The sequence below is a fragment of the Palaemon carinicauda genome, chromosome 21, assembly GCF_036898095.1.
Source record: "Palaemon carinicauda isolate YSFRI2023 chromosome 21, ASM3689809v2, whole genome shotgun sequence".
NCBI classification, from domain to species: Eukaryota; Metazoa; Arthropoda; class Malacostraca; order Decapoda; family Palaemonidae; genus Palaemon; species Palaemon carinicauda.
This window is the reverse complement of record NC_090745.1, coordinates 112183841-112196340: the sequence shown is the minus strand read 5'-3', so window position 1 is coordinate 112196340 and position 12500 is coordinate 112183841. Positions and strand designations below refer to the sequence as shown.

Sequence of the window (12500 nt, the reverse complement as noted above, 5' to 3'; positions counted from 1 at the left end):
TAATCACAAAAAAGTAAATGGTTCTACATAAAGAAGACCCTTTACTTCATATAAAGAGCATATGCTTCGAAAAAGCTGAGTCTGGTCAGTAGCACACTGCAGTTCGAAGAGAAAGATTGTTCTGTCCGATTCTCAGCACGATGGCAGATTTTGTGGATGTGAGGCATGTTAAACAATACATGCCCCGTTTACCCACACTTGATCATAATTTCAAGATGTTATTCTGTTTTGAGGAACAAAATGTACAGTGGCTTGCGGACAGATATTTTGTCCACACCTGGAATCTTGATGAAATATCAAGGTTAAGCCATAACTTGGTGATATACATTTTACATTTGCTTTTGCATGTATAACAGTTGGGAGAATACGAAGGCTGCTGTATTTAGGGATGTATGTATGTACAACAGTATATATGTATATATATATATATATATATATATATATATATATATGCATGTATATATATATATATATATATATATATATAAATATGTGTGTGTGTGTGTGTGTGTACAGTACATGCAAATATACTGTATTCATATATGTAAATATAGTTTATATATATATATATATAGATATATATATATATATATATATATATATAAATATATATATTATATGTATATGTACAGTATGTGTATGTATATATATATATATATATATATATATATATATATGTATATGTATGTATATATATGTCTGTGTATATATATGTATATATATACATCGTATAAACATACATATATACACAGCATATTCATATACTGCAAAAGCTTATATACATGCATGTATATACACATATATAAACTATATATATATATATATATATATATATATATATATATATATATATCGTACCAGAAATAGATTGTTGTAAATCCCAAACCTGAAATAATTTAGCTGAAATCAACTATTTCAATTCGGTTTGCTTTAAACCTCAATTACCCTTCGCCCTTCGTCCGGGTATCTTAAAGTTTCCTTCAAACTGCAAAGTTGAGCGTTTAGCGTCTTCAAAACTTTTCAACGTAGTTTATTATTATTATTATTATTATTATTATTATTATTATTATTATTATTATCATTATTATTATTTCATTATCATTATTATTATTGTTGTTGTTGTTGTTGTTATAAAACAAGAATGGAATTTTTCGCGAGTCCTAAAAGAATTCGGAAGAAAATCTTCTCGGATTTCCAAATGGCTTCAGAAGAAATAGCCATAGACTTGGCATGAAATTCTGAATGCCTCCAGAACGGAATCTCAGAACGGTATGGGAAGAAAACTTTCCCGAATTTCCAAGTCTTCAAAGGACATAGCCATATACTTAACATGGATTTCTGAATGACTCCAGAACTGAAATTTCCAGGAGCAGTTCTGAACAACTCCTCCTCGAGCTTCAAAAGACTTCTGAAGACCTGATCTTAATTTTTTCAAACGTAGCCTGCAACACCTCACATGATCTGTATGTAGCTGGCGAAATCTAACCAAGGAATTGCGCGTCAATAGGAGTAAGAGGAAATGAGTTGATGACTGGGAGAAGGATTTCACTTAACTGAGAGAGATCGGGTTCTGGCGGAATAGGAAGCTTCCGGTAAGAATTATGTGTTACGTCTTCGGAACACCATCAACTACAGATGGTTTTGGTTTCTGCCGAAGTTCCCGATCGTTCGTTTTATATCACCCGACCTATAGCAAGACACGGGATCTTCCGTTGGCAGCTGAGCTTTGAAGATCATAATGTATGCGCCTTTGCTTGGGCTTTTGCGACGATGTCTTATTAAAGGAGACTCTTGGAAAAAGTACGAGGCTTTGTATCGGTGTAAAAACAGATTGCAGGGAATGAGGATGGAGGCAGAATGGTTCAACTGAACGGTGAGTGACGTGTAGTTCTTCAACAGGATTGTCCCAAATTCGCCATTGAAGTAAGGACATATCCAGACGACATTGGTAAATATATCATGTTGCTCGTCATTTACTTTGGCATGATAGTGTATGCGGAGAAATCGATAGTATTCATCTTTTTACTCATTGCCCAGATATGTAAAGAATATATGCCTTCGATTTCCCTGAGGAATCTGATGAAGTGAGGACTCGCGGCACTGAAATCTCTTTTGAAATCTAGAAGGACACTGACGAACTAAGGAAAAGAGACAATGAAATCTCTAAAGAAACAGATAATCTAATGAAAGAAGATCTTGAAAACTAGAAGACAGGAGAGAACAGCGAAAAGGAGCCTCTAATGCCAGAGGTAAGATACCTAAGAATAGAGAGCCTCTGATGCTAGAAGTAAGGCACCTCAAAATATAGATCGAAGACCCTCTAATGCTAAAAGTATGGAACCTAGAAATATATGTCAAAGAACTTCTAATGCTAGAAGTGTGGGAGCTAAAGAGAGAGGTCAAAGAACTTCTAATGTTAGAGGTCTGGGAGCTATAAAGAGACGTCAAAGAACTTCTAATGCTTGAGGTAAGGGAGCTGAAAAGAGGTCAAAGAACTTCTAATGCTAGAGGTGTGGAAGCTAAAAAGAAATTAAAGAACTTCTAATGCTAGAGGTGTGGGAGCTAAAAAGAAGTCAAAGAACTTCTAATGCTAGAGGCGTGGGAGCTAAAAAGAGGTCAAAGAACTTCTAATGCTAGAGGTGTGGGAGCTAAAAAGAAGTCAAAGAACTTCTAATGCTAGAGGTGTGGGAGCTAAAAAGGGGTCAAAGAACTTCTAATGCTATAGGTGTGGGAGCTAAAAAAAAGGTCAAAGAACTTCTAATGCTAGAGGTGTGGGAGCTAAAAAGAAGTCAAAGAACTTCTAATGCTAGAGGTGTGGGAGCTAAAAAGAGGTCAAAGAACTTCTAATGCTAGAGGTGTGGGAGCTAAAAAGAGGTCAAAGAACTTCTAATGAAAGGGGTGTGGGAGCTAAAGAGAGGTCAAAGAACTTCTAATGCTAGAGGTGTGGGAGCTAAAATGAGGTCAAAGAACCTCTAATGCTAGAGGTGTGGGAGCTAAAAAGAGGTAAAACAACTTCTAATGCAAGGGGTGTGGGAGCTAATAAGAGGTCAAAGATCTTCTAATGCAAGGGGTGTGGGAGCTAAAAAGAGGTCAAAGAACTTCTAATGCAAGGGGTGTGGGAGCTAAAAAGAGGTCAAAGAATTTCTAATGCAAGGGGTGTGGGAGCTAAAAAGAGGTCAAAGAACTTCTAATGCAAGGGGTGTGGGAGCTAAAAAGAGGTCGAAGAACTTCTAATGCATGGGGTGTGGGAGCTAAAAAGAGGTCAAAGAACTTCTAATGCAAGGGGTGGGGGATCTAAAAAGAGGCCAAAGAACTTCTAATCAAAGGGGTGGGCGAGCTAAAAAAAAAAAAAGAGGTCAAAGAACTTCTAATACAAGGGGTGTGGGAGCTAATAAAAGGTCAAAGATCTTCTAATGCAAGGGATGTGGGAGCTAAAAAGAGGTCAAAGAACTTCAAATGCAAGGGGTGAGGGAGCTAAAAAGATGTCAAAGAACTTCTAATGCAAGGGGTGGGGAAGCTAAAAAGAGGTCAAAGAACTTCTAATGCAAGGGGTGTGGGAGCTAAAAAGAGGTCAAAGAACTTCTAGTGCATAGGGTGGGGAAGCTAAAAAGAGGTCAAAGAACTTCTAATGCAAGGGGTGTGGGAGCTAAAAAGAGGTCAAAGAACTTCTAATGCAAGGGTGGGGAAGCTACAAAGAGGTCAAAGAACTTCTAATGCAAGGGGTGTGGGAGCTAAAAAAGAGGTCAAAGAACTTCTAGTGCAAGGGGTGTGGGAGCTAAAAAGAGATCAAAGAACTTCTAATGCAAGGGGTGGGGGAGCTAAAAAGAGGTCAAAGAACTTCTAATGCTAGAGGTGTGGGAGCTAAAAAGAGGCCAAAGAACTTCTAATGCAAGGGGTGGGGGAGCTAAAAAGAGGTCAAAGAACTTCTGATGCAAGGGGTGTGGGAGCTAAAAAGAGGTCAAAGAACTTCTAATGCAAGGGGTGGGGGAGCTAAAAAGAGGTCAAAGAACTTGTAATACAAGGGGTGGGGAAGCTAAAAAGAGGTCAAAGAACTTCTAATGCAAGGGGTGTGGGAGCTAAAAAGAGGTCAAAGAACTTCTAGTGCAAGGGGTGGGGGAGCTAAAAAGAGGTCAAAGAACTTCTAATGCACGGGGTGGGGGAGCTAAAAAGAGGTCAAAGAACTTCTAATGCAAGGGGTAGGGGAGCTAAAAAGAGGTCAAAGAACTTCTAATGCAAGGGGTGGGGTATAGATGTCGCCAGCGAGGCTTTGGGGAAGGCGCAGCGGCGTCTGTGTTTTTTCTGATGCGTAAACTTAATTAAATACAAGTAAAAACAGGGCATTAAATACGTATTATAAATACTAAACTCTTTCTTATCTTGACAGCACAAATGAAATCTTACAAGTTCCAACATGTAACTAGGAGCTCCCGAAACACGAGTCAACCTTTTACTTCTGCTTGGAGGATATCCTCGCAAGTAAAAGGTAAAAGTACAAGGTAATTCTCTGAAGCAAAAGGTAGAAGTATAAGCAAATCTTTCTTTCCATATTCATAATGATTACCTTAAGCTTACAAGGATATTCTTCATTTTTATGAATACCTCCCAATGGCTGCTGATGACTCAACAGATAGACCTATGGGCTCCCCCAAACCCCCCAACCTTAGCTCACAAGGATGGTACGTTTGCAGACACTAATGGCACTAAAGAGACTGAGCGGGACTTGAACCCCGACTAGCAAACACTAGGTAGACATGTTACCAATCAGGCCACAACACGATACTAAAGCAATGATATCTGTCACGCCTCAGGCCATCAGAAAGCTTTACTATTGCTTTGTAATTCTCTATGATCCTTTGCAGTTTAGTACTATGTCAGTAACGATGACGCGATAGTTAATGGGAAAATTAAACAGAAGGTAAATTAATAACATCACGAGAACAATTGGAATTTTCAGGTCCTTATCAGAAAATTAACATGAAATTTCAGATTTCCTTTATAAACACATGTATATGTATACAGAGAGAGAGAGAGAGAGAGAGAGAGAGAGAGAGAGAGAGAGAGAGAGAGAGAGAGAGAGAGAGAGAGAGTACAACTCATCTTCAATGTACAAGTATAGAATATTTAAATTATGTATAAGAAAATCCTGTTAAGTCGATTAATACCACTATTTTTATTATTACAAAATAAAAGGATTGCCTTTAAATGCACTTAATGACTAGCTCTTTTATCAAAACAACACGCCTAATGTCGAAGTGAACAAAACAATTATATTACTTATAAAAATAAAAACCAATACACCTTTACTAATATCAATAAAGATAAAACAAACTAATATGTCTACTAATTATAATGAAAACCATCTTCTACGAATAAAAAGACAATTAAAAAGCCACCAGCCTTCAGTAACCCGAGGACTCAAATCACTTATGGGTTATCCATAAAGTAAGAGAATCCAATCCAACTGATATCGATAAAACCACTCGAGTTTACAATCCACGTGATAAAATCCAATCATCCTTCGCTATAAATCGATTTTAAAACCATACGCCGTCTCGCTTGGCATCACAATCATAGATTGGAAGCTCAACGGGTCTTAGAGTCTACGCTAATTCATTTGAGCAACAAATTGGTTGGGTGATATTGAAACCGATAACGCGTCCAATATTAAACTCCGGTGTTTCCCCTCAAAGGATCTGAACACAGGAGCGTAGGCCTAATCTCCTTCAATGAATATCCGTAAATCGGCCTTTTTTTTTTTTTTTAATTCCGAGAAGCGATAAATTCTGCATTTGCTTGTTTCTTCATTATTATCATTATCATTATTATTATTATTATATTATTATTTATTATTATTAATATTATTATAATTATTTGCTAAGCTACAACCCTAATTGGAAAAGCAGGATGCTATAAACCCAGGGGCCCCAACAGGGAAAATAGCCCAGTGAGGAAAGGAAACAAGGAAAAATAAAATATTATAAGAGTAGTAACAACATTAAAATAAATATTTCCTATATAAACTATAAAAACTTTAACAAAACAAGAGGAAAAGAAATTAGAATAGTATGCTTAAGTGTACCCTCAAACAAGAGAACTCTAACCCAAGACAGTGGAAGACCATGGTACAGAGGCTATGGCACTACCCAAGACTAGGGAACAATGGTTTGATTTTGGAGTGTCGTCCTCCTAAGGGATAGATGAATTTGTTGGCTGTTTAATAAATAGCTAACATTGTGTTAATTGTTTGATCAATTGCTGACTTTATGTTGAACGGGCTAATATAATTCTTTTTGGTGCTGTTTTAGTATGTAGCCTACCTTTTTTATTCTGGTTTAGTAGGTTAGGTTAGGTTAGGCAAGGTAAGGTTAGGTTAGGTTAGGTTAGGCAAGGTAAGGTTAGGTTAGGCAAGGTAGGGTTAGGTTAGGCAAGGTAAGGTTAGGTTATGTTAGGCAAGGTATGGTTAGGTTAGGCAAGGTAGGGTTAGGTTAGGCAAGGTAGGGTTAGGTTAGGTTAGGCAAGGTATGGTTAGGTTAGGCCACATACTAAAACAGATAGAATTTTGTAGGCCATATTCGAAAGGCAGGCCACATACTCAACCAGCACCGTCTTTTTATAGTTTATATATGACTTATGATTCTGACAAAGAACAACATGCCAACAATTGAACAGCTGAGAAGAGAGGGAATTTTTGAAAACAGAATTGAGAGGAGAAGATAACTGATTCCACTGACAGGCTGAAAGCCTACCTGGTTTTGGAAGTGAAGTGTGAAGTGATATGACTTATCTGTTTTGATGATGTTACTATTTTCAAAATAATTTATTGTTATTTTTTCTCATCGTTTATTTATTTTCTTATTTCCTTTCCTCACTGGGCTATATTTCCCTGTTGGAGCCCTTGGGCTTATAGCATCTTGCTATTCCAACTAAGGTTGTAGCTTGGCTAATAATAATAATAATAATAATAATAATAATAATAACTGCTAGGCCTAAGGTATCCAAAAGCCTTTCTTTCTAGATTGCCAGAGGACATCTTGGCATTTATACTAATATCAGCAAATGATTAAACAATCCAGTAACATTTAATGTTGGGTAAAGTTTAGTCACACCTTAACTACTACTCTATTCATTTCGGGTTCAATTCCTGGGCGAGAAATTGACCTAAACAGTAAATTAACTTCTTGGTAATTAGTCAACTGTGGTGGAACAACAGCAAAGTAAAACATCACGAATATGGGTATTTCAACAATATCTAAAAACTTTATGGGCCATTCGTAAGAGCAAGAGCCCGTGCTGGTATATACCCAGCGTAATTTAACAGCAACATTCATAGGCTTACCTTTAGCTGGCGTTGGCCGGATGCGTTGCGGAGTTGCTGTATTGGGACTAGGCCTAATTGCTGTGGATCTGCATAATGGAGAGAAAAGAATATTCTGACGATTCTTGCTGTTGCATCAATGAGGATGTTACCAATATTTTAGTTTTTTATAAAATACTAATAGGAAAAGTTTCAATATACCAAATTTATATCAATAAATAATGACCCTACTGTCAAGTTATTGCCTCCCACTTTTACTACTTTGTAAATTGACAACGTAAATCAAATATCTATATCACAAGCAACTTGAAAACACAGGCTACCTTGCAAAAAAAAAAACCATAATTATTAATTACTGGCGTAGGCGCAGTATTTGTTTACATGTTTCAAACTAACTAGTCCTATACTAAATATTTTTTATAAGCAAATTCATAAATAGCGCTTGTGGTTATAGCCCTAAACGCGTGGCGGCAATAAAATGTTGGTTCTTACCTTGTCTGAATATGAAAGACATCTCTAGTGTAGGCCTAACTTCGTCCATCACAGAAAAAAAAATTGAGAAAGCACATATTATGCTTACAATTCTTAGTGCTGGAGCCCAATCTCACCGAATACTGGTATAGGCCTACGTGTTCTCTAGGAGTTTCCCGATTTTTCATTTACCATTCCCCTATTGGCACCGCCGTTCTTCTCCGCCAATTTATCACTGATATATAATGCACCACTCAGATCTATTCCGAACATTACACTCCTTCCTTGCTAACATGGTTTACAATCCACATTTTAACGTCAGAACTAAGAACTTTCTTCTTGTCAACAAATAACACAGGAACTAATATAAAAATGTCAACAGCCATGAAAAGACGAAACTGCTCGCACATCCACACAGAAAAGTTAGAGTGACCCATTAATTCCAGCCTCGCCCTCCAACTGTTGTCAATGTGGATGTTTTAACGTCGTATTCAATTACCAAAAATGTTATCTTCGAAACTGAGCTGATGAACTCGTAATAAGCAACACTCAACGTCAACGAATTCGACGGCGAAGATTCGTTGAACTGACATTTTTAAAGATGGTGCTTTACGAGTCACGACTTCACCATAAAACTCTCTCTCTCTCTCTCTCTCTCTCTCTCTCTCTCTCTCTCTCTCTCTCTCTCTCTCTCTCTCTCTCTCTCTCTCTATATATACACACATATATATATATATACATAGATATATATAAACGGGTGTATGATAATTATAATTCCAATTAGGTCGATAGCCGGTAATATGGCAACACCGTTTGGCGGAGTAATACACTGATACAGTTTCCAGGCTTTTGGCGCTTTAGTGACCGGAGTCGGACAGTCACTCGGGATATCATTAAGTGATTTAATCATATAAGGCACATGATCATTGATCGTCATGTATAATTGTGTATTTTATGTGTACTGTCAGTGTTTAATGTCGTTATTCTTAAGGTGGGAAGTCAATATACACCGTTTATTTTTAATCAAGAAGTTAGAAGCAAAGGAAACAGCACATAAGGAGATTCATTTACTTATCAAGACTACCATTACCTTCATCGAAGAATATTCTACCAATACCACTGGCATTTTGATGGTTACGTGAATACCACGATCGCCTTCATATAATGGGACATGCATAAGTGATAATGGTGTTTTGTGCCCTTGAATTCGTAGCTCGTATAAAGAGAAAGGTCTGCTTCACGTTTTCCAACATAGTGTCTTTCAAGAACATGTAGGGGTACCAGGGTAAAGGTAAGAACCATAATCAACAAATTAAGGTTTCATAATATTTATTATAACCATAATCCAGAAATTAAGGTTTCAGAATATTTATTTTAACCATAATCCACAAATTAAGGTTTCATAATATTTATTATAACCATAATCCAGAAATTAAGGTTTCAGAATATTTATTATAATCCACGAATTAAGGTTTCATAATATTTATTATAACCATATTCCAGAAATTAGGGTTTCAGAATACTTATTAAGGGCATACATTTGTATTGACAGACTTATATTAATTATATATCATGCATGATGTTATTTTATCTTTAATTCCATAGCAAATTGTGAACTGAATGTTTCCAAACAAAATTAGAGCGGTGAGGTTTTTTCCTTTAATTTCACAATATCTTTTGGGTTCCTATGTCCAGGCATTTCTCATGTAGCTAACAATCATAAAATAACTTATTAACATGTTAGGTATTTAAAGGATGATTACGATCGTAAGTCGAATTACCATTTTCTTTGGAGCTAAATCCACAAAGATAACCAGCACTCTTTCATATGCCAGGAACTCCGTGAACCTCGGTAAATTTATAGCTTAATAAAGAGATGGCTAACTGTAGATATTTGTAAATCCAGTATATTCATATATTGAATAAATTCGATTGTGATATCCATTTGAAATTTATTTCTGAATGAAGGTTGAAATTCGTTGATTCCGGATGAAGGTACGATGAAAGGGGGGTTAACACGGTTGAAGCGGTTCGACACACTAGTGTTTGAAGTGATGTTCGAACGTATGAACAGGGTATTTGGTTGTCGAACGGTTCAACCGAAGAAAGTCTTTTCTGGCCAGACTTTAGTGGGCGGGGCTTCATTGTACACAAACCTTATACATTTGTGGCTCCAATCCGTTTGACAAGCAGGTTCGACGAACCGTTCGACCGTGTAAACCCTGCTTAACACGACGACGGTGTATCTATACATATAATCCTTTAAACATATCACCAAAAAACGCATAATTCAGTAAGGGTTACAGTCGGCAATGATATAGAGAAAAGATGGGGTTTTAATATAGTTATGTACAAGTTATATAAAACTATACCTAGGCTTACCTGTAGTAGCCTACTATTTTACCAGAGTTGTTTATACTGGTAATTTCAAAATGGCTTCATAACGTAACCTATAATAACATAAAATTAACCCATCACAGGTATCACAGGTCATGTCCTCCCTAACCTATCATAGGATGTCGTGCTCTCCCCAACCTGCCATAGGAGGTGGTGGTGTCTACTGTAGAGTAGGGTTCCCCTGCGGTATAGGACCGGAAAAGCAGTCCTTAAAGTAAAGTAATCATAGAAGGTCGTGTCTTTCCTAACCTGTTGCAGGAGGTCGTGTCTTCCCTAACCTGTTGCAAGAGGTCGTGTCTTCCCTAACGTGTCACGGGAGGTCGAGTCCTCCCTAACCTGTCTTAGGAGGTCGTATCCTCCCTAACCTTTCATGTGAGGTCGTGTCCTCCCTAACTTGCCACAAGAGGTCTTGCCCTCCCTAACCTGCCATAGGAGATCGTATCCTCCGTAACCTGTCAGAGGAGGTCCTGCCCTTCCTAACCTGTCATAGGAAATTGTGTCCTCCCTAATTTGTCACAGGAGGCCCTGCCTTCCCTAACCTGTCATAGAAGGACGTGTCTTCCCCGGCCTGTCAAGGGGTGCAATGTCTCACATCCCTAAAGGTCATGTTACAGTATACTGATAATGTTCCGTTTTTCTACAACCTTCGAGGTAAACTAATTTTTTTAGTTACTTTATCACAGTTGCGATTAAACATTGCCAGGGTTTGAACAATTGATTTTAATTTGTAAAAGTTAATAGTCTAACAAGTTAGTTTCTACATAGAAATAATCTATATGACATGGCCGCTTTTATGGCAAGACTATGTGAGATACTGAAAAATTTAATTCCGTGTAGTGACTGAAAAGTTTGTTCAATTGTTGTTGACAAAAAGGAGAGAAATTGTGCTCTTACCTTGGCCAAAAGATTAAGTTTTGTTACTACATTAAGCTTACGAGGAACATATTTGATAACTTCTTGACAACAGCGGAAAGTTGACTCTCACACGTAATATTCACACTAAACTAAATATTGACTAGGGCTAATCCATTGATAGCAATCAATGGGTTAGGCCTATTCAATGTCGAGATGTTTAAAGTCAGAAATTAATAATAAATTAGTTTCACAAAAGCCTTACAATTACAGTTTTTTTAAGAAAATTATAATTATATCTACAATAGCTTTATGTTTAAAGTCAGAAATTCATAATAAATTAGTTTCACAAAAGCCTTATAATTATAGTTGTTTTTTAAGGAAATTATAATTATATCTACCATATGCTGAATGTTTAAAGTCAGAAATTCATAATAAACTAGTTTCTCAAAAGCCTTATAACATTAAACATTCACTAACCTTACAACATTAAACATTCACTAACCGAAATTAATTCAGCAGACCGTTGCACGTTAAAAACAAAACATTATGCCCCAGCCCACACGATACGATTTTAATAGCGATGATTCCAAGTTGGCTGATTTGCTCGTGTTCAAACACTAAGTTATTAGTTTAGTGTTGTTATAAACTTGTTAGTTATAACAACCGCTCATTGGGAATACACTCATTTCTATATTATCGTTCGCTGTAGTTGTGCAAGCGCTTTTAGAAAAGAAAAAAAAAACCAGCTGCTGCGATGAATAAAGGTCATTTTAAAACTCTCTCTCTCTCTCTCTCTCTCTCTCTCTCTCTCTCTCTCTCTCTCTCTCTCTCAGAATAGAATTTTAACTTTTTAGTTATTTAAAATGTAGTTAAAGGACGTAGTTCACAAAAGTCCTCTCCTTTTTATATTACTTCCCAGATGGTTTATTGGGTTTGGGAGTCTTGGGACCTTAGTCCAAGTTCTGACAAATTAAACGTATTCGTTCAGTTTCCGGTATAGGTTTCCAAGCATTATTTTGGGTAACGTTTAAAATAGGATGCGCCCGACATTATTTTAATTTTGGGCTGTTGTCACCTTCCGACGGCAAATCATCCTCACGTTGACATTACCAAAAAAAAAAAAAAATGAACTTTGGCGGTGATCGACTTGTGTGAACCGTATATGCTGTATGTATGTATGTATTTATATATATATATATATATATATGTGTGTGTGTGTGTGTGTGTGTAAGCGATGGTATATTAGTCTCATTCACTGAATCGTGTATTTTATAGTAATTTATATATATATATATATATATGTGTGTGTATGTGTGTGTGTGTGTGTCTGTGTGTGTTATATATATAATGTGTGTGTGTGTTTGTGCATGAGAGATGGTTCATTAGTCTCATTCACTGAATCGTGTATTTTATTGTAATATATATATATATATATATATGTGTGTGTGTGTGTGTGTAAGCG

General features: G+C 36.6%; 2 protein-coding genes across 2 annotated transcripts in view; one reads left to right on the top strand and one right to left on the bottom strand.

The window, feature by feature from the left end:
- The window catches only part of LOC137615413 (uncharacterized), an 18588-nt gene extending 11208 nt beyond the window's left edge, over positions 1–7380 (bottom strand). The window contains exon 1 of the mRNA XM_068345282.1: positions 7337–7380. The gene's annotated coding sequence lies outside the window, so the exon portion shown is untranslated. The remainder of the gene's footprint in view (positions 1–7336) is intronic.
- Positions 7381–8656: 1276 nt separating this feature from the next.
- LOC137614745 (uncharacterized) overlaps positions 8657–12500 on the top strand; it is a 112403-nt gene continuing 108559 nt past the window's right edge. The window contains exon 1 of the mRNA XM_068344419.1: positions 8657–9077. The gene's annotated coding sequence lies outside the window, so the exon portion shown is untranslated. The remainder of the gene's footprint in view (positions 9078–12500) is intronic.